At 39.1% G+C, this 19,503-nt stretch overlaps 1 pseudogene; it reads left to right on the plus strand.

The window, feature by feature from the left end:
• The first annotated feature begins 17,132 nt into the window (after positions 1-17,132).
• On the plus strand, positions 17,133-17,233 carry LOC143591891 (small nucleolar RNA R71; annotated as a pseudogene).
• The last annotated feature ends 2,270 nt before the right edge of the window (positions 17,234-19,503 follow it).

Below are 19,503 nucleotides of genomic sequence, written 5' to 3' on the forward strand. Positions count from 1 at the left end.
TTGGCGCCATCTGGTTTTTTAGCTAGACTTTACGGTTTTTTGAAAGTTTTTGAAATTTTTGTGATCTGAACGATGAGTCAGAACCAACAGTTGCCTGCGGTCACTCCGGCAAAAGGGAGACGGACCGAAATCTTCGAAGATCCGATCTTCGAAGGCGGACGGATTTTGGTAGAGCCTCGCCAGAACACTCGAGCTCCGGTTCTGGAAGACAGAGCGGGAGAATTCCCCAGGTTTGAAGGTGATGAAACGCGAGTTTGTCACCAATCTAGATCTGGGAAAGTTGTGTTAACCCCGGACAAGTGGTACCAACAAGAGCAGCAAATGTTGAAGGAAGAGTATGATAGAATGGTGAAAAACAGTCAATTACAAGCGAGAACTTTGGTATATGATTCACCATCTCCTTCACCTCCGTGGTCATACGTGAAGTCAAGTTACTCCAGAAATGGAAGTTGTTGAACAATCAGCTGATCGACATCAAGGAGGAAGTCGTGACAGAGGTCTTCTGACCCAACGGGTGTTATCCCGCAGGGTCGTGTATGACCAGAGTCACGCTTCCTAGAAGCAAAGAGACTTAGCATACCAAGAAGATGGGTATGCGAGCTATGACAGCTGCGCGCATAGTAGGGAAGGTACTAGTCGAGTGCGGACACTAGTAAAGCACACTGAGTACTGCAATTATGCTGAAAAAGATTTCACAAAGCCCTACCGGCTGGCCACGTTCACTGAGAAGTTGTAATTCATTCCTTGGATTGAAACTGCTCCCTTCCCGATGAATGTCAAAATACCAAGCAACCTTGGTAAGTACAATGGGATGACTGATCCAAGTGATCACCTATTAATTTACTGCAGTCGAGGGAGTCAGTGGTTGGACGTTGCCTTACTAGTGCCACATGTTTGCCCTAACCCTGTCTGGGGCAGCGCGGGAATTGTTTCGAGAAACTCCCCGATAGACAAATAAAGAGTTAGGATGACTTAGTGGCAAAGTTCTCAGAGCACTTTAGCCAACAGCGCAAACATACGCGCGACCCCTCGGAGATCTTAAATGTCGTTCGCCGTGATAACGAATCCATCGAAAATTTCATCACCAGATTTAATAATGATAGTTTAAACATCGGTGGTATAAGCGAAGACATTTTAAGGGGCGCATTCAGGTAAAACATGCAAAGCAATGATCCGATCCACTGCCTAACAGGAAGAGATGGAATGTCTAGGACGCGGGATGCCATTATGTCAGCATCCAAAGTTTTCACAACTACCGAGAAACTTTTGGGGCGGGAGACACCGAAGCAGCCTGTGAAAACAGAATTTAAAAACACCCGCCCCAAAAAGGAGGAAAGGGGTTCGATTTGGTCCATAATCCAACCTCCAGAAGAGCCCTCTAAACAATTTGACGCCAGATCGCTGATAGGGCAGAAATAGAAGGATCACGGACAGGGGAAACAAGAACAGAAATAGACCCCTCTAAGTTCAGAAAGCCGAATCCGATGACTTGGCGAGTTCATCTGGATCCAAATAAACACTGTCTATTTCATGATGACATCGGGCACGACACCACTGATTGTGTAAGTTTAAAAAATGAGATAGAGGCTGCGATCAAGTCAGGAAAACTTGAGCATTTGTTAAAAAAAACTTTCGACAAGGCCCGCGAAAACAGTCAGCTCAAGCATACAAAGGCCCGCCAAAGAAACAAATCAAAGATCTGAACGTTCACATGATTCAAGGCGGACATATACGTCGAAACAAATGAATAGAAATTGAAGATGATGATTGGAAGAGTGAGCCGGTGGTTTTTCCAAAAATGAAAGGGGGTCCGTGCATGAAGCAACCGTTAATCATCACAGCATTGTTCGGGCATTACAGATCCCTATGTCTTTTTTGACACTCGAAGCACGTCCAACATCATGTACAAATAATGCTTCGAACAACTCGATGAGGAGGATAAGGCGCGCTTAAAACCTATTCATGCTCCTGTTTCAGGATTTAGGTATGAGGTTATGCAACCAAAAGGGGTCATAACGTTTCCGGTCATGTTTAGTGATGGAATTCATTCGGGGACAGAAGATGTCGAATTTTTGGTCCTACCGGCATAATCAAAGCACGATATAAACCTGGGACGAGAGGCGATAGGGGATTTCAGTGCTAACCCGTCAACTCCACATGGTGCAATTGGGGTTCTCACAAGAACAGGCGTTCCCCTCATCCGAGTTAACAAACACTGCTTCGCAATAGAAGGGTCAAAACCTGCAAAGACTCCCTCCCAAGCGTATGGTAAGGACAAAACCGGAAAAAGGTGTAATTAACTCGACATACCCGGAACAGACGTTTACCATTGGGCTAACTATTTCAGAAACAGTCCGCGTGTTTCTAAAACAGTTGCTCATAAAAAATGTTGATGTTTTTGCATGGACACCATGGGATATGACAGGAGTTCAAAGAGAAATTTCTGAACATCGGTTGAGGGTAAATCTAGCGTACACACTGATTGTCCAAAAGAAAAGAATAATAGGCCCCGAACAAACTAAAGCTATGAATGAGCAAGTGTAGGACCTATTACAGGCGGGGATCATCGGCGAGATCCAATATCAAACCAGGGTGGCGAAACGTGACATGGCGTATGTGCATAGAATTTAAAGATCTAAATAAATCTTGCCCGAAAGATTGCTAATCGCTCCCAGAGATCGACTTAAAAGTAGACGCAGTGGCGCCCTACAGATTTAAATGTTTTCTGGATGCATAAAAAGGCTACCATCATATCTGAATGGCCGCCCGCGATGAAGAAAAAACAACCTTTCAGACTGATCAACGGACCTTTTGTTATAAGATGATGCCATTCGGTTTAAAAAACGCAGGGGCCACTTATCAGCGTTTGATGGACAACACGTTCAGAGAACAAATTGGCAAGAATTTGGAAGTTTACATGGATGACTTGGTCATCAAAAGTGTGGAGGAATACTAAATGTTGCGTGATATTGAAGATGTCTTCTCCACCTTGAAGAAAATTAATATGAAGCTTAACCCGACGAAATGCTCTTTCGGCATGAAGGAAGGTAAGTTCTTGGGAGTGATTGCCACGGCGGAGGGGTTCAAAGCAAACCCGGATAAAGTCCAGGCGATTGCCCGGATGCCTTCCCTGTCATCACTCAAAGAGGTGCAGACGTTGAACGGTCGTTTGGTAGCACTGAAAAGATTCCTGGCGAATCATGCTACTAAATCTTATCCCTTCGTGTACACACTACACAATTGATCACATGACATCTTCTTATTGCATCCATGCTTGTCTCCATGTGCTCGATCATCATGTGCTCGTAATACTTGGTTAAAACTTGTATGATCAAGCTGTTTACTCGATTGGCAATCCATGCTCGATAGAAGAACACTCTTGCTCGTTGAAGTGTAGCTTGCTCGAAGCCTTAACACTTAGAAGAATTAACCATTTAAGGTTCTGAAGACCTTGCTCGAAGTAGTAAACCATGCTCGATCGTCTACGCTTGCTCGAAGTCCGTACTTAGCCGTTTTCTGAGGAGGTTGAGAAGATTCCAATCTTTCTTATCAAAAAACCGACTCAACAATCTCCCCCTAGATTGGAACAAGCTCAGATGCACCAAAACATACCTGCATAGAGTTACACATGTATCAGACATTATAGATATATCATTCAAGAATATGTCATTTCATTACATAACTAGGAATTCTGCCTCTTGGGCATTAATTAAAGTTTTTACATCTCATACAAAATAACAAAAATTACAAAGATAAACAGAAATAAATTGATTTTCTTTGAGCTCCATTATGCTATCTTCTCCTCCTCCTCCTTGTGTCAGATTCTTCTTCCAATTGCCTTACACGGGCTGCCTTTTGTTTAATCATGTCCAGTTCCACAGCATCAGAGGAATCAATGGGGAATTCAGCATCAATTAAGTCTTTTAGATCTTGAGGGTGCATGAAATTAAGATCCCTATCATTTCTAATCACGGCAATAGGCAGTCCCGACGCATTCCTTAGTGAAATTGAGTCATTATGCTGGTTATACAAGATGAAAGAAATTCTTCCATAAATTTGCACAACTGAGTTTGGTTCTCTCATCTCTTCCCTCATAACTAAGCACTCCTTCAAAGTTTTCCTTTTTCCATGTGAGCTGCTTGCTTGGGATTTCCTTCTCTTATCTTCAAACAAAGAGAGCTCCAGAATATGTACTTCGTTTATTCTGTTGTTTCTTTTGTCCCTCTCTGCTTGACTCCTTATCTCTTTCCTTCTTTGGTTGAGAAAAGGGAATCCCTTTTCTGCTTGTTCTTTGAGGAACATGGAAAGATCATTTCTTTGTTGTCCGGCCAGTTGTCTTCTATCTTGATTATCGTGTAAGTCCAGTTCGGCCATTCTCTTCAGCTGTTCTTTTGAGAAGTTTCTCAAATCATCTCTAAATATGATTAGAGTTTCTTCTTGATCTTCAGTAATAACCCTCAAGGTCTTGGATCTTTTGTCGAAAAAAGACATGTGTGGGAAAATTTAAATTTCTTGGTGGCTCAGGCCTCACAATCTCAGACCTTGGGGTTCGGCTCGAGCTTCCTTGCTGAGTTGTCTTTAATCTATTGAGCCCCTCCTCGACATACCACCTTTTAATTGTTTCATCAGTCTGAGTAATCAATCTTCCCATACCAACACCTTTCTAGTGTAGGGCACTCAGCATTTCAGCTCTAACTAACTCGTCCATTTTCCTTCTATCCTCCAATTTTCTTTCAGTCTCCATATACATTCTCTGCTCTCTTTTCTATATTTCTAGTAGTTGAGCATTGGGAATTCTATTAAACTCCTCTTCAGTCATACCCTTGTCCATTACTATATCCCTTAAGGTTTGGACTCTCTGAGGGTCTTGAAACCATTCTTTAGCTTCAGCTTCTTTCTTCTCAGACTCCACTCTCTCCTTTTCCATTTGTGCCTTCAAATTATTTTCTCTTTCACGATCAGCAGACAATTTTTTACTTTTGTTGGAGTCTTTAACCCTTTGAACTTCCTTCTTCAATTCTTCCAGAGTGAGTTTGATCAAGGAATTTTATTCAAAGCCATGGATTTGCAAAAATTGAATATCTTTATGTTTAGCTTTCATGGATTCATATTCATCATCACCACCAGTTCTCTTTCTCTTCTTAGCCTTTTCAACAATATTATCCATGTCATCCACAAGAGCCCTTTTGTAGAGCTTATCAATGGCATCAAATGATTGTAGGTTTAGGGACGCAGGCTTGTGACCAGCCTTTATTAAGAACTCTCTTCTCGTTTCCCTTTGTCTCCAACCTTCAGCTTCTTTGGCCATAGCTTCCTTTGACAGTCTTTGGAGATATTTCAAATCATATGCAAGACTTATCAAATAAGCTCTATCTTGATTTTCTTTCTCAGCATCCTTGACCCCTCTTCATCTTCATTCTCATCAAATTCTTCATCTAAAATTATGAAGTGCCCCAATGATTGGTTCTTCATCATTCACCGATTGATCTTTCTTCCTTTCTTCAATCTTCCCCAATCTCCTCTTGTACACCATTACCTTTACAGATTTTTGCCTTTTTGACTTGGGTGTTTCAATCTCAGCTCTTTTTTTTCTTTTTAATGATTCATTTTCTTCAGTTTTTGGTTCCGGTTGCTCAGTTAGGATTGGTTCTAATTGGACAGGTGAGGTAGGTAGTGTCATTTCAATTTCTGGTTCCTCAATTATAATCTCTTCATCAATCGATTCAGAGGTCTTGGATTCTTCATCATTAATCTCTTCTGTGATTGGTTCTGTTCCAATATCCTCTTCATCACAGACTTCACTTAATGTTGGCTCAGGTTTGTCCTTAATTAGGAGTTGGCTTTTCTTCCAATGTTCTTGTCTTTGTTCTTCTTGAGCTCTCCTGGCTGCAGCCACAGTTTCTGGTTAAATTCTTCAGTATGTAGGAGAATGTCAAAATGTGTCCTGATCATTACCAACTGAGAGATGAACTTGACATACACATTCCATGGCATCCTTGGTGCCTCATCCCTCTTTGGTTATTCTCTTACTCCCAAACCAGTTTCTTGTTCATGTTCAGGTTCAGATTGTTCATGTTTAGTTACCATGGGTTCTTCAGGCTCAGTTGTCACTAGTTCTTCAGTTTGTGTGCTCTCTTGTTCTTCAACATTCAGATTTGCTTTTAGAGAATCCAGTGTGGCCTTAATTGCCTCATCTACCTCCTTCATCCTTCTTTCATCCTCCTTATCTTTCTTCTTCATGTTTATTAATGCTTCAAGCACTTCTTGAGGTATTTCCTCCTCATCTTCTCTATCCAGAGACTCTAAATCTTCATTCATTAATCTCATGGCTGTCTTTACAGATTCAACTTCTACTACATCACGATCAATTACATTTTCTCGGTGCAGTATATCATCAGATTGAACTTTGTGTTAGGACAAGGGATGTAAGTCATCATCTGTAAAGGCAATTCCTTTCCCTTTTTCTTTCCTTTTCATCTTATCCTCTTCAGTTTCATCTTCACTTTCACTCTCCCCCTCATCACCAGATTCTCCATCTTCATATGCTTGATTTATAATGTTTAGCGCATCTGATGGTCCAACCTCCATAACTTCTTCATCAGAACTTTCATATAACTCTCCAATTATTTTTAAACCTTCTGCACATTCAATTTTCTCCCCTTGTTTTGGTGCATCTGAGGTCTTCTCAACCTCAGACTGCCCCTCTAGGGTTCGAATTCTCATTAAAGCTTCATTCAACGCAGCCTCCAACCCTTTGTTCCGTGACTCTAAAACAGCATTTTTCTCTTTTAACAAGATGTTTTCGAATTCTAGGTTCATGTTTTCATTTATAAGGTCATAGATGTCTGGACTGGGTGGTGGAGTTTGTTGGGTAGGCTTTGGGGCAGGCTCAGAGAAAGGTTCTGATTCAGCTGTTTCAGGAGATGGTACTTTATAAGATTCAGTAGATGGAATTGATTGAGTTAGTGGGGTAGTGGTAGTAGCAGTTTGATCTTTTACTAGGGAAGATGGTGGTGTTAGAATGTGTGTGGCTTGAATAGGTTGGGATGGTTGAGGTGGTGAGGTATGAAGTGGATCTTGTAGTGGAGATGTAGGTGGTGTAGGGACATGAATGTCATCAATTGGTTCAGCATCAGATAAGGCAGGTTCAGTTGTAGCTGGGGAGGAATAAACATTGTCAGTTACATCATTGAGGTTAATGGAGTCTATGTCATCATTGTAAACTTCAGGTGGAGGTGAATCTGGTGGAGTTATCTTCTCAATGGTATCAGCAACATCTGATATAACATTTGTTATAAATACATCATCATCCATTGGCTCTGTGGCTTGGTTGATTGGACCCACAACTGGTTCATCTGTCTCTTCATGTATTTCCATTTCTGCATTATCTCCTTCATGAGCAGATTGGTCAATCATAGGCACATCTACCCCAACAACTTCATGTGCATTATCATTCATACCTATCACCATGGCATTGTCACCTTCTGGACCATTGTCCCCATTATCATTTTGAGCATTATCATCATCATCCGCATCATCATTTTCTTCATTATCACTGTTACCAGAGGTTCGAGGCACTTCAATAGCACCTAGAGCCGGCACTAACAACCATGGGAGTATATCCCAATCATCATTGTCTTCAAAGTTGCTCTTGGCATCTTTCATGCGTTTGCAGATGTTGGGATCTTGTAATCTCAATATCTGTCATGTTCGTTGAAGATCCGGTAAAGCTCTGTTTATCAAAATTTGCATGAAACGAGGATACATAAGAAACCTCTGATTGACTTCTTTCTCTGCATTTGACACTAACCCTTGGAAGATAAGTCTTGAAATGTTAAAGGGTTGTTGGTAGAGTATCGCCACAGTGAGAGTCCTGAGCTCTCTGCTCAATGATGTCCAAGTCTCTCTCCTTGGAGATAAGGAACGGATGACGTGATGTATTAGAAAACAGTAGATTAGGGAAAAACTTCCCTTCTAGAATTGGCCCTCCTTCACACCTCCTTGGTATCCCATAGTCTTCTTGAAAGACTCTCAATAATTTGTGGACAGAGTAGGATGGTTAAGCATCAAAATTGTCATTGAGTTCCAACGCAACTCTGATTGAGGCTTCTATTACTTCAATATCATTATTGAGGATAGATGCCTCAATTCTCTTCCCATTCACATCATTTACATAGGTCGCTGACCCCCAAAAATCTGTAATATGGTTCCTTAAATTGTGGGGTTCTCAGTTAGTGCTACTCTTAAGTTGGAGTTTCTGAGAAAAGTAATCATGTTTTCCAACTCCATGTTCTCATCGTCCAGCTCTAACTGAGCGCACATATTGTGCCTCTTCTCGAATTTTAAGGCCATTAGTTCTGCAAAGTAAAGAAATATGTCAGTGCACAAGGTTGCAGAACTAATATATGAGGATAGTTAGATGATTAATGGCGTCTTCAATTAACCTGTTCCGTAGTAATATGCGTATCTGCAAAAACAAGTAAACAATTAGTTCGTAAATCAGGTAGAAACCCTAATTTCGAAATCGGTGTGACGATTATCAAATAACGATGTCTTACCGAAGTCGAAACATAGCTAATGGTTGTATTCGAAGTAAAATCGAGTGAGTATTAGAGTATTCGATCAAGCGGAAGATAACACGAGCAAAGGAGTTGCGTTTAGGTATAATAGAGAGCCGAAGAAATGTGTGAAAAAGTTTCTAAGTCCCCATTTTATACCTAACGTTTGGGTGGTACAGTACCACCTTTTGTCGTCTAGCACACGACAGTTGTCATTTAATTTCAAATTTAATGTACCTCACTTGCTCGAGCATACAGCCAAAACAACAGCTGGCTCCCACTGTACTCGAGTACATAGTACAACCCTTGCTCGTCGTACTTGGAATATGATGCTCTTGAGCACTAGTATACTCGAGGCAATGCGCTCGAATAGACTTGTGCTCAATGTCTTAGCCAGATGTTTGATTATAACTTGCTTGAGTATTGAGTCATACTCGAGGGTTAGTGTGCTCGAACGTACTTAGCAAAATCTTACCCAAATATGTATACCTGAGTCATACCTGCAATCTAACCCTACTCGACTATGCATCATGCTCGAGATACTTAGAATCTATCATGAAAATATCCTATGCTCGAGATGCACTCTTAGTAGTGTTAGAACGTTTGCTCGACCTACTTAGGTTGCTACAGGTCAATGTGCTCGATGTACCCTTATGCTCGAAAGCCTTAGTATATTAAATCTTTCATATGCCTGTACTCGAACGCACAACCTAAGTGTCTAGCTCACAAGGTTGCACGAACTACTTAACAAAGTGATCCATTTCCTTAAGCTCTTTCATACCGAAACACCTAGCATACTTCTATGCTCGAAGACTTAAGTCTTACAATTCATCATGCAATCATGCTTGAAACACATAATGTCCATTTTCACATCATAGCAGGTGCTCGTAAGTAAGATGCATGCTCGAAACACTTAACAGCAAATTTTCATATCATTAGGATGCTCGAAGGTAATATGCATGCTCGAAACACATAGACAATTCATATAAGTCACATAGGATGCTTGACACAATGTTATCATGCTTAGTAAGCAAAGTTCTTCTGCTCGAATTAAAAATGATCATTTCAACTTGATGAGCTGACCTAAACAATTTGTTTAAGGTGAAATAAGAGATCAAAATCCAGTTAAAAATTCATTTCAATTCATTTGGAAAGATCTTAACATGGGATCAGATTATCTAATTACTGTCACACCATATCATTTTCAGCCTTATTATGACTTAAGTTAGGTTGACACTAGGTGGAAGCACTTAACATGATTCTCATAACTTTCGTGATATGCTTAAGATTCAATTAAAAGCTTGAGTTGGAATGGTTACACTTCGGACTTCAGGTTGTTCCTTATCTCTTCTCAAAGCTTATTTAGCTTTCTCCAATCACCCCAATTTAACTTCAACCCCCTAATTCCTTGGTCAAAATATTTATTTATATGAGCATACTTATATTTATTTTTATATATATATCAGACTTCAAGGTTGAACGTTGGACTTACAAGCCATCCGGACTTACATGCCTTACATTCAGAGTGCTTAGGACTTATTTGAATGCCCCACTCCTGTAGTTCCCCTGGTACCCCTCAAAGTCATGATACTTTATTTATAGAATATAAGCGTTTTGAAGCAATTTGCTAGTCTCTTTTTTTTATATTTTTCTTTTTGCTTCTTTGGACTTTAGATAGTTTTTCACTACATATAACTCTTTTAGCTGCTCGTATATTTTATAAATTTGTTTTAAGAGACAAAGACAGCAACGGGCTCGTGTATGATTGGGTAATCACCTTTCTGCCTATCATACGGAGAGACGTGTAAGGAAACATACCTGGTCTTCGGATGAATCACCACATCAAACATAGCAAGATTATTAGGTTTGTATCACATCAGTCACTACACTCATGAGAAGATAGCACACGAATTGTCAATATGCTGAACAGAAATCTTTTAAGCTTCTAATCTGTGGGTAAGGAGATTAGACAATATACTATCATTTCCCATTTTAGGTTGGATTCAATCTCCACAGAAAACAGTTTCTAGCTTCTTTGAAGCTGGGAACTTGGATAATATTATCATTTCTCTTATGAAATATCACCGAAAACAATGTTGCTTAGTTAAAAATATTTACCATTTTCAAAACCATTTCCTTTTGAAAGTTCAATTGAAAAACATTTATTTTAAAAGCAGTGTTATCATTTAAGCACATTTACAAGCACACACTATCATAACATATAAGTTTGTCGAGCAAGCTCAGAAATTCATCGAGCATGCTCGAAAGTCTACCGAGCAACCTTACAATATATCAATTCAGTGCTTGTGCTCGAAAGACTTAGCTGCGTGCTCGAGCAGTAGACTTGTGCTTGGAGTACAAGAAAGTTTTCCACAACACATGTCCATACTCAACCACAAGTAACACAACATTTGTGCTCGATTTACATGAGAAACCTCAAGGATGGTTTGTGATTGTAGAGCATTAAACACACCATACAACACAGAGTTATGCTCGAAATACTCGGAAAAGTTTTCAAGACCAAATTCTATGCTCGAGCAGCTGACATATGACATCTGTGCTCGAAGGACTTTGAATAGTCTTACAAGAGCTTTTGCTTGTGCTCGAAGAGCAACAAGCACAATATCAGGCACAGATTCATGCTCGAAGTACTTAGAATCACAAAAGTACATCATGCAAGCACAGATCAAAGTACCAAAAGCTGTAATTAGCAGTTTTAAAAAATTTTCCACACAAAGACAGTCACACACATGATTCATGCAATTAGAGTAATCAGTCAAGAATAGCAAATCATTATGCAAACATTCAAAGTGAGTAACACAGATAATCAGCACTTAAGCACACATCCCGAATCAAACTTCATCAGCATTTATCATTCCTAGGCATTTAACAGAAAATGAAACCTGGTTTTATCTAAGGGTTTGGTGAATAAGTCAGCCAAGTTATCCGATATGTCTACCCTTTTCATTTCTATTAAACCTTTTTCCTAACAATCCCTAATGAAATGATGTCTAATTTCAATGTGCTTAGTATTAGAATGTTGGACTGGATTCTTAACAATAAACATAGCAGCAGTATTATCAATTAAAATAGGTGTAAGTAAGAAATTCAGACCATAATCCAGCAGTTGATTCTGAATCCATAGTACCTGGGCATAGCAAGCAGAGGCAGCAATATACTCAGCTTCAGCAGTAGAGATTAACACTGTAATTTGCTTCTTGCATTGCCAAGACACCATCCTGTTCCCTAAGAACTGGCATCCTCTAGAGGTTGATTTTCTACTCATACTGCAACCATCATAGTCACTATCTGTGTAGGCCATCAAGTCAAAGGAAGGGTTCTTTGGATACCAAATCCCCAAATCTGGTTTTCCCTTTAGATATCTGAAGATCCTCTTAACTGCTAGCATATGTGAGACCTTGGGGTTAGCTTGGAATCTGGCACAGACACACACAGCAAACATAATATATGGCCTAGATGCTGTGAGATACATCAGTGATCCTATCTTGGCCCTATATTCATGCTGATCCACCAGCTCCCCCTTTTCATCAGGTACCATTTTCTCATGTGTGTCCATTGGTGTGGACACTATCTTGAAGTCTTGGCACATGAATTTGTTAAGAATCTCTTGTACATACTTTGATTGATTAATGAAGATTCCATCAGCTTTCTGTTGCACCTGAAGTCCAAGGAAGAAATTCATTTCCCCATTGAGCTCATCTTGTACTTGGATTTCATTACTTGCTCAAACTCTTTGCACATTTGTTCATTTATATAGCCAAAGATAATGTCATCTACATACACTTGCAGCAGCAGCAAATCTTTGTTCCTCCTTTTGTAGAATAGAGTCTTGTCAATGGCTCCTCTACAGAAGCCATTTTCCAACAAATGGTTTGACAGCTCATCATACCAGGCTCTTGGTGCTTGATGCAGTCCATACAGTGCTTTGCTGAGTTTGTAAACCTTGTTGGGATGCACTGGATCTTCAAATCCTGGAGGTTGAGTGACATAAACTTCTTCATCAATCTTTCCATTTAAAAATGCAGATTTTACATCAAGTTGATAGACTTTAATGTTCATTGATGCTGCAAGACATGAGGTCGAAGACTCGCACAAAAATAAACCAATTACAACTAACTAGATAGCGGTAAGTGGGTGTCGAACACAAGGAGTTTGTAGAATATGTGTTAATAGAGTAGCTCAACAATTAGCTATTATAAATGTAAATGACAAAAAAATAATTCTCAAGTTGGTTTTGATTTGATTTTATAAACTAAATAAATGAAACGAAGGTTGTAAACAATTGATTAAATTAGCATTCCTCTTGGAGTTTGGTTATTACGCAACTCTTTTGTTTAAGTTCAATGGATAAATCATAATATCTTGATTTCGTGTAAGTGTAATTGTTTGTGATTAATCAAGAACTAAGTACTCAGATTCCTATAACGCGAGGTCGTTACTTGGTAATCAATCAATACAATCTTAACCCTAATTTCTTCTACTAAATCTCGATTGTCAACAACACCAAGAACGTATAGAACAAAACTAGGTTAAACGATATGACAACTTACAAACAATCAAACAAACAACGTGATTATATTAATCTAAAAGATTTGATAATCAATCCAAGTGCAAGAACAATAAACAAAAAGAGTATTGCAATAACCTTACAACCAAGAGAAATACAAGAAGTTTTAGCCAGACATAATTGAAATCATCATACCAAGTTTAATCCGAAGTAATCCAAGATTATGATGTTAATCTTCAATTAGAAACACCCAAAATATTGTTCTAAGGCACCAAAATCACACACACCAATTGTCTAGTTCGGAATCTCCAAGAATGGAATCCAAAAGTCCTTTAAAACCCATTTTTCGAGTTGTAACCGAAATTAAAATGCTGAGGCTACAGTAAGCTATGGTGGCTACCGTAAGCTACGGTAGCCCTGAAGTTCTTACGGTGGAAAGTGTCTGTTTACGGTGGCTTTTTACGGCAGACCCCTAGCGTAGCTTACGGTGGCTACCGTAAGCTACGGTAGACCCAGTTCAAAATTCCATTTTTCTTTATCAATTCTTGGTTGTTGACTTCCCGCATTGACTCTCTTGTTCCTTTTCATCTGAACACAATTGAGCAACCTTTTCCCCTCATTTGTACCTACGTTAACACAACATAGTGTTGTAATCCAAATCCTTGAATTTATACATAAACGCACATGTTTTAACTCGAATTACGACACTTAAGGGTGGCTCTACAATCCACCCGTCACATCCCCACACTTACACGTTGCTTGCCCTCAAGCAACTCAAACAATTGCTTGTTTTTAAAACGTAACCACCAAACATACCACAAAGCCCGGCTCAGTCAAGGCCCCCAATCATACCCTATTCCCTCATTATTAGAGGTTTGCATTAGTATCACTCAAAATTATATTTAAAACATAGAATTCTAGTCAACATTAACATGCTTTCGGCTTTTACTCACACATAACACACCGTCACTCATAAACCCTCTTATCGGTGATCGTTCTATATTTTCCAATAATACTCAATTCTCCTCGCATACGCTTGTACTACCATCAAATCTCCACCTATATATGCTTTGACACAAATACAAATCAAGAGGACTTAAAACGGGTTATAACAGGGCTAGGTGTAAGGGTATGGAATGGGAATATTGAAAGTAGCTCAGGCGATCCGATCCGGCTTATTACATCAAAACTAATTAAACAATAATATAAACAACTATAAACATTACTAACTTGCATCTCAACACTCACTACACCATACTTCGAACATTGACTCTCAACTTTTTCTTTCTTTTTCTTTTTTTTTCTTTTTATTTTTTCATTTTTTTCTTTTTTTCATTTTTTTTTTCTTTTTTTTTTTGCTTTTTCTTTTTTTTTTTTTGAGTAAACATAATACTCAATACTTCCTATTGATTAGTACTATAACAATTACAAATACAAAGAAATACCTACTAAGCCGGATCGTCTCGCAACATAACATCGGGGTTGATTAAAATAAAAAGAATAAGTCCAAATAGGTTTACTAAAGGAACCAACCCCCCGCCCCTCTCATTACCCATGCTCATATGTGTAATGTATGAGGCCCAACCCCCAAAACCCACACTCGCGCTCATCCAGACGAGGCATAAACCTAATTGCCTCTATTACTTTTGCACTTATGCCAAGCTAAGGTCTCGAAATGCATTGATCGCACAAGTTCTAACGGAGAATAACCAATCTATCACCACTCTTCACTTTCCCAATACACAATGCAGGTTATTGTACCGAAAGCATGCTAACCTTAACTAGAATACTACACAACCTCGTTTTTAAAACAACTAAGCAAACTTGAATTTAAGAAAATTGTGACCATGAAAAAGGACCAAAACTTTACCCAGCCATCGTACCACTTTCCGGTTTTCTTACAAAAGTTTTTTTTTTTAATTTTTTTTTATTTTTATAATTTTTTTTTATTTATTTATATATATATATTTTATAATTTTTGAAAACGAAAAATTCCCCCATCCCCACACATGGGATACATTGTCCCCAATGTATGGTTTTGAGAAAATAAAAACAAAGATACTACTAATTAACCACCACTTCCTTTCATGAAAAACCCGTGTTGTCCCCAACATAGTGTCAAAGAGAAATCCATAAGAATTTCCCCACACTTAGTTTTTGCTAAGATGGTAACTTAAAATACCATTAATAACAAACAAACTAGAAATTGTAAAGCAAAATAAAAATAAAAACATACAAAATGTACAATTACCACCTTTTTAAAACTTTTATGACATTCAAGGTGGGTGACTAGCCCATTCCCGTACAGCCTTCTCGTTATAAGCACGCTCTTTTTCAAGCAACTGTTTCCAGTCTTCCGGCAAACCAGGGTCGGGCCCGAAAATCCTCATCCTCCACCCTAGATCATCCACATGTCTCACTTTTGTCTTCCTTGGTCGGCCACCTTTTTCTGCCACCTTCTCACTCTGTTGATGCTCAGCTTCTTTCTTCTCAACTGAGGTGTCAATCACAAAACACTCCATTTTCGTGTGATCCTTGCTCAAGGATACACACTTGTTAACAAAATCCACCTTCAGGCTTTCCTTGTCAATAAAAGGGTCAGTAGTATTTTCAAATAATAATAACCGTTTATCACGATTCCCACATATAATTCCCAGTGTCCCCTTAGCACAATCAATTACTGCAAGTAAAGTGGCGAGAAAGGGTCTACCCAATATGACTATGGGTTGCGTATTAGTTACATTTTTAGCATAATCAAGTACTAAAAAGTCAACTGAGTAACAGAAATCCCCCACATGTACCATCACATTATATATCATGCCTCGGGGAAGTGTATGGGTTTGATCCGCTAAAACCACGGTGGTGTTTACTTTTTGTAGCGGACCAAACTCATACTGATCATATAAACTACCGGGCATTATACTAACACAAGCTCCAAGATCTAGCAGTGCCCGATCAGTTTTAAATTCACCAATTTGGATTGATAAAAGGGGCACTCCTGGGTCTTGAAGTTTACTCGGGATAATATTATTATCAACCCTCTCATCCCTTATTTTGGTTAATTTGTCATTTAAACATTTATCACAAGAACAATTTTCACAAAAAGATATTTCATTCGGTTAAAATTCAGAGTTGTTTTGAAAAATTGTTTCATAATTACTCACATTTTCAGTCTCATCACTAATATCTTCCACCACCCCCTCAACAAACTATGGTGTTTGATCAACTTGAACACTAGAAATTCCAAAATTAGGTAAAAGACTTACCGCATTGATATGCACGTTGTTCCCCTTCTTTAAGCTCGAGCTGTTTTTCTTCAAATTCTCAACATCGGTTGCAAGTTGATCCATTTGAGTGGTCAACGATTGAATGGCTTTGTCATGGACTTCATCCGTTTGCATGCGCACTTCATCAAGTTGATTTCTCCTTTGCATGTCTTGTTGTATCATCCTAAGCATATCCATGACTTCATTCCCACTTGAAGAACTTTGACCCGAACACCCACTTTGACCACTTCCCGTTTGTTGAAATTGACTTTGAAAGCCTTGATTGTTGTATTGTTGGCGTGGAACATAATTTCCTTGATTCCATTGGAAATTCGGATTAGATTGAGTAGCTAGATTCCCATAACGAAAATTGGGATGATGTTTCAATCCGGGGTGGTAAGTGTTTGAATTCATGTTATAATTTTGACCACCTCCCCCTTGACCTTGAAGTGCATTCACTTTCTCTACTTGTGCTTGTCCCACCGCACATACATCCGCCGCATGACCCAACTCATTGCAATTTGTACAAACATCAATTCTTTGGTTAGTGGTTTGTACTCCTACATCTTCTAAGGCATGGACTTGCGGTCTTCCAATTTCCGGCCTTGCTCTTCTTGCAGTTTGAGCCTTTCTCTTTGATGTGACCGACATTTGTTCTAAGAATTCCAATCGTCTTGTTCATAATTGGTACCGAACGTACCATTTGTGATTGACATCAAATCCCTTTCATCTTCCACATTCAACCCTTCATGAAAAGCATTCAACAACTCCCAAAGAGCTATACCATGATGAGGACAATTCTTGATCATCATGTTGAACCTCTCGAATGCTTCATGAAACATTTCACCCAATTGTTGTTGGAAAGACCTCAAACTTCGTCTCGCATCATTAGTCTTTTGGGCCATGTAAAACTCTTCTAAGAACCTTTGTTGCATGTCGGCCCAAGTATAAATTGATGCGGAAGGCAAAGTGTAAAACCGTCTCTTTGCCTTATCCTCCAATGAAAATTGAAATAAAACCAACTTAACCTCATCCGGTGAGAACCCTTGACCCCCAATCATGTTGCAAATAGAGTCATATGACTCCAAATGAAAATAAGGTTCTTCCGTTGCTAGACCCTTATACTTTGGTAAACTTTGGAGCGCATTGGTTCTCACCTCAAACGTTCTTCCATTTTGGTTTTGAGGAATAACCACCGGAGATAGGTTATTTGTGATTACCGGTCTAAAGTGATCTTCAATTCCCCTTACCATCTCTCTTGCATGACGTCTTGGTACCACCAATGGTACTCTCAGTTGGCCCATTTACCGGTAAACGGGCCTTTGTTGCACATTTTGTTGAAATTGCGGTTGAGGATTTGGTTGTTGAAATTGAGATTGTTGGTATTGGGGTTGTTGAGGAACTTGTTGTAATGGTTGTGGTTGTTGCGGTTGTTCTTGAATAATTGTATGTCCACCCCATTGTTGCCCTTGTTGTTGCGGTTGAAGTTTGGGTCCATACCCGAATTGCCCTTGCACCCTCAATTGACTCCCATCAACTCCACTTACATATCCTTCTTCAAATTCTTCATACCTTTCACTACCATCACCATACCGTGGCCCACCAAACAACTGCGGGCCCAATCTTTGACCCGATGGAATATGAGTTATGGGTGGGTCTTGGGTAAATGTGTATGGTTGTTGATAACGTGGGTTTTGTTGAGATTGGAAAGATGATTGTTGTGGTGAGTTTGATGATTGTCCTTGCATAGGCATGAAAGTGGTCAAAGGTGGAAGGTTAGGTGGTGATTGAAAACTAAACACGGTTGAAGTTGGTACATTTGTAGAGGTTGTGGTAGTAATGGGTTCAGTGGATGATGGGTTTTCAGAATTTATGGGTGGTGGCATTGGCGGTACAGTTTGTTCCGAAGCCATGATTGTGGTGTCAGTTGTTCGACGTTGTGTTCTTGGTGACCCAATAATCTTGTTTTCCCTCTGTAGAATCCGGTTCTGACGAAAGGTTCTTTCGATTTCAGGATCAAACGCTAACGGTGATGAAGACCGAGAGTGTCGTGTATGCATATACCTGTAAGTACCTACACACTAGCACAACCCGTGTAAAACTAACAATAACAATTAAACAAAAACTACAAAAATAACACACTTTGCTCACTACTCCCCGGCAACGGCGCCAAAATTTGACACGAGGTCGAAGACTCGCACAAAAATAAACCAATTACAACTAACTAGATAGTGGTAAGTGGGTGTCGAACACGAGGAGTTTGTGGAATATGTGTTAATAGAGTAGCTCAACAATTAGCTATTATAAATGTAAATAACAAAAAAATAATTCTCAAGTTGGTTTTGATTTGATTTTATAAACTAAATAAACAAAACGAAGGTTGTAAACAATTTGATTAAATGAGCATTCCTATTGGAGTTCGGTTATTATGCAACTCTTTTGTTTAAGTTCAATGGATAAATCATAATATCTTGATTTCGTGTAAGTGTAATTGTTTGTGATTAATCAAGAACTAAGTACTCGGATTCCTAGAACGCGAGGTCATTACTTGGTAATCAATCAATATAATCTTAACCCTAATTTCTTCTACTAAATCTCGATTGTCAACAACACCAAGAACGTATAGAACGAAACTAGGTTAAACGATATGACAAATTACAAACAATCAAACAAAGCGTGATTATATTAATCTAAACGATTCGATAATCAATCCAAGTGCAAGAACAATAAACAAAAAGAGTATTGCAATAACCTTACAACCAAGAGAAATACTAGAAGTTTTAGCCACACATAATTGAAATCATCATACCAAGTTTAATCCGAAGTAATCCAAGAATATGATGTTAATCTTCAATTAGAAACACCCAAAATATTGTTCCAAGGCACCAAAATCACCCACACCAATTGTCTAGTTCGGAATCTCTAAGAATGGAATCCAAAAGTCCTTTAAAACCCATTTTTCGAGTTGTAACCGACATTAAAACGTTGAGGCTACATTATGCTACAGTGGCTACCGTAAGCTACGGTAGCCCTGAAGTTTTTATGGTGGAAAGTGTCTGTTTACGGCGGCTACGGTGGCTACCGTAAGCTACGGTAGACCCAGTTCAAAATTTCATTTTTCTTTATCAATTCTTGTTTGTTGACTTCCCGC

Source organism: Bidens hawaiensis, unplaced genomic scaffold, assembly GCF_021521415.1.
Source record: "Bidens hawaiensis isolate Kalapana, Puna unplaced genomic scaffold, B.hawaiensis_p1.1 tig00040138_1, whole genome shotgun sequence".
Classification (NCBI taxonomy): Eukaryota; Viridiplantae; Streptophyta; class Magnoliopsida; order Asterales; family Asteraceae; genus Bidens; species Bidens hawaiensis.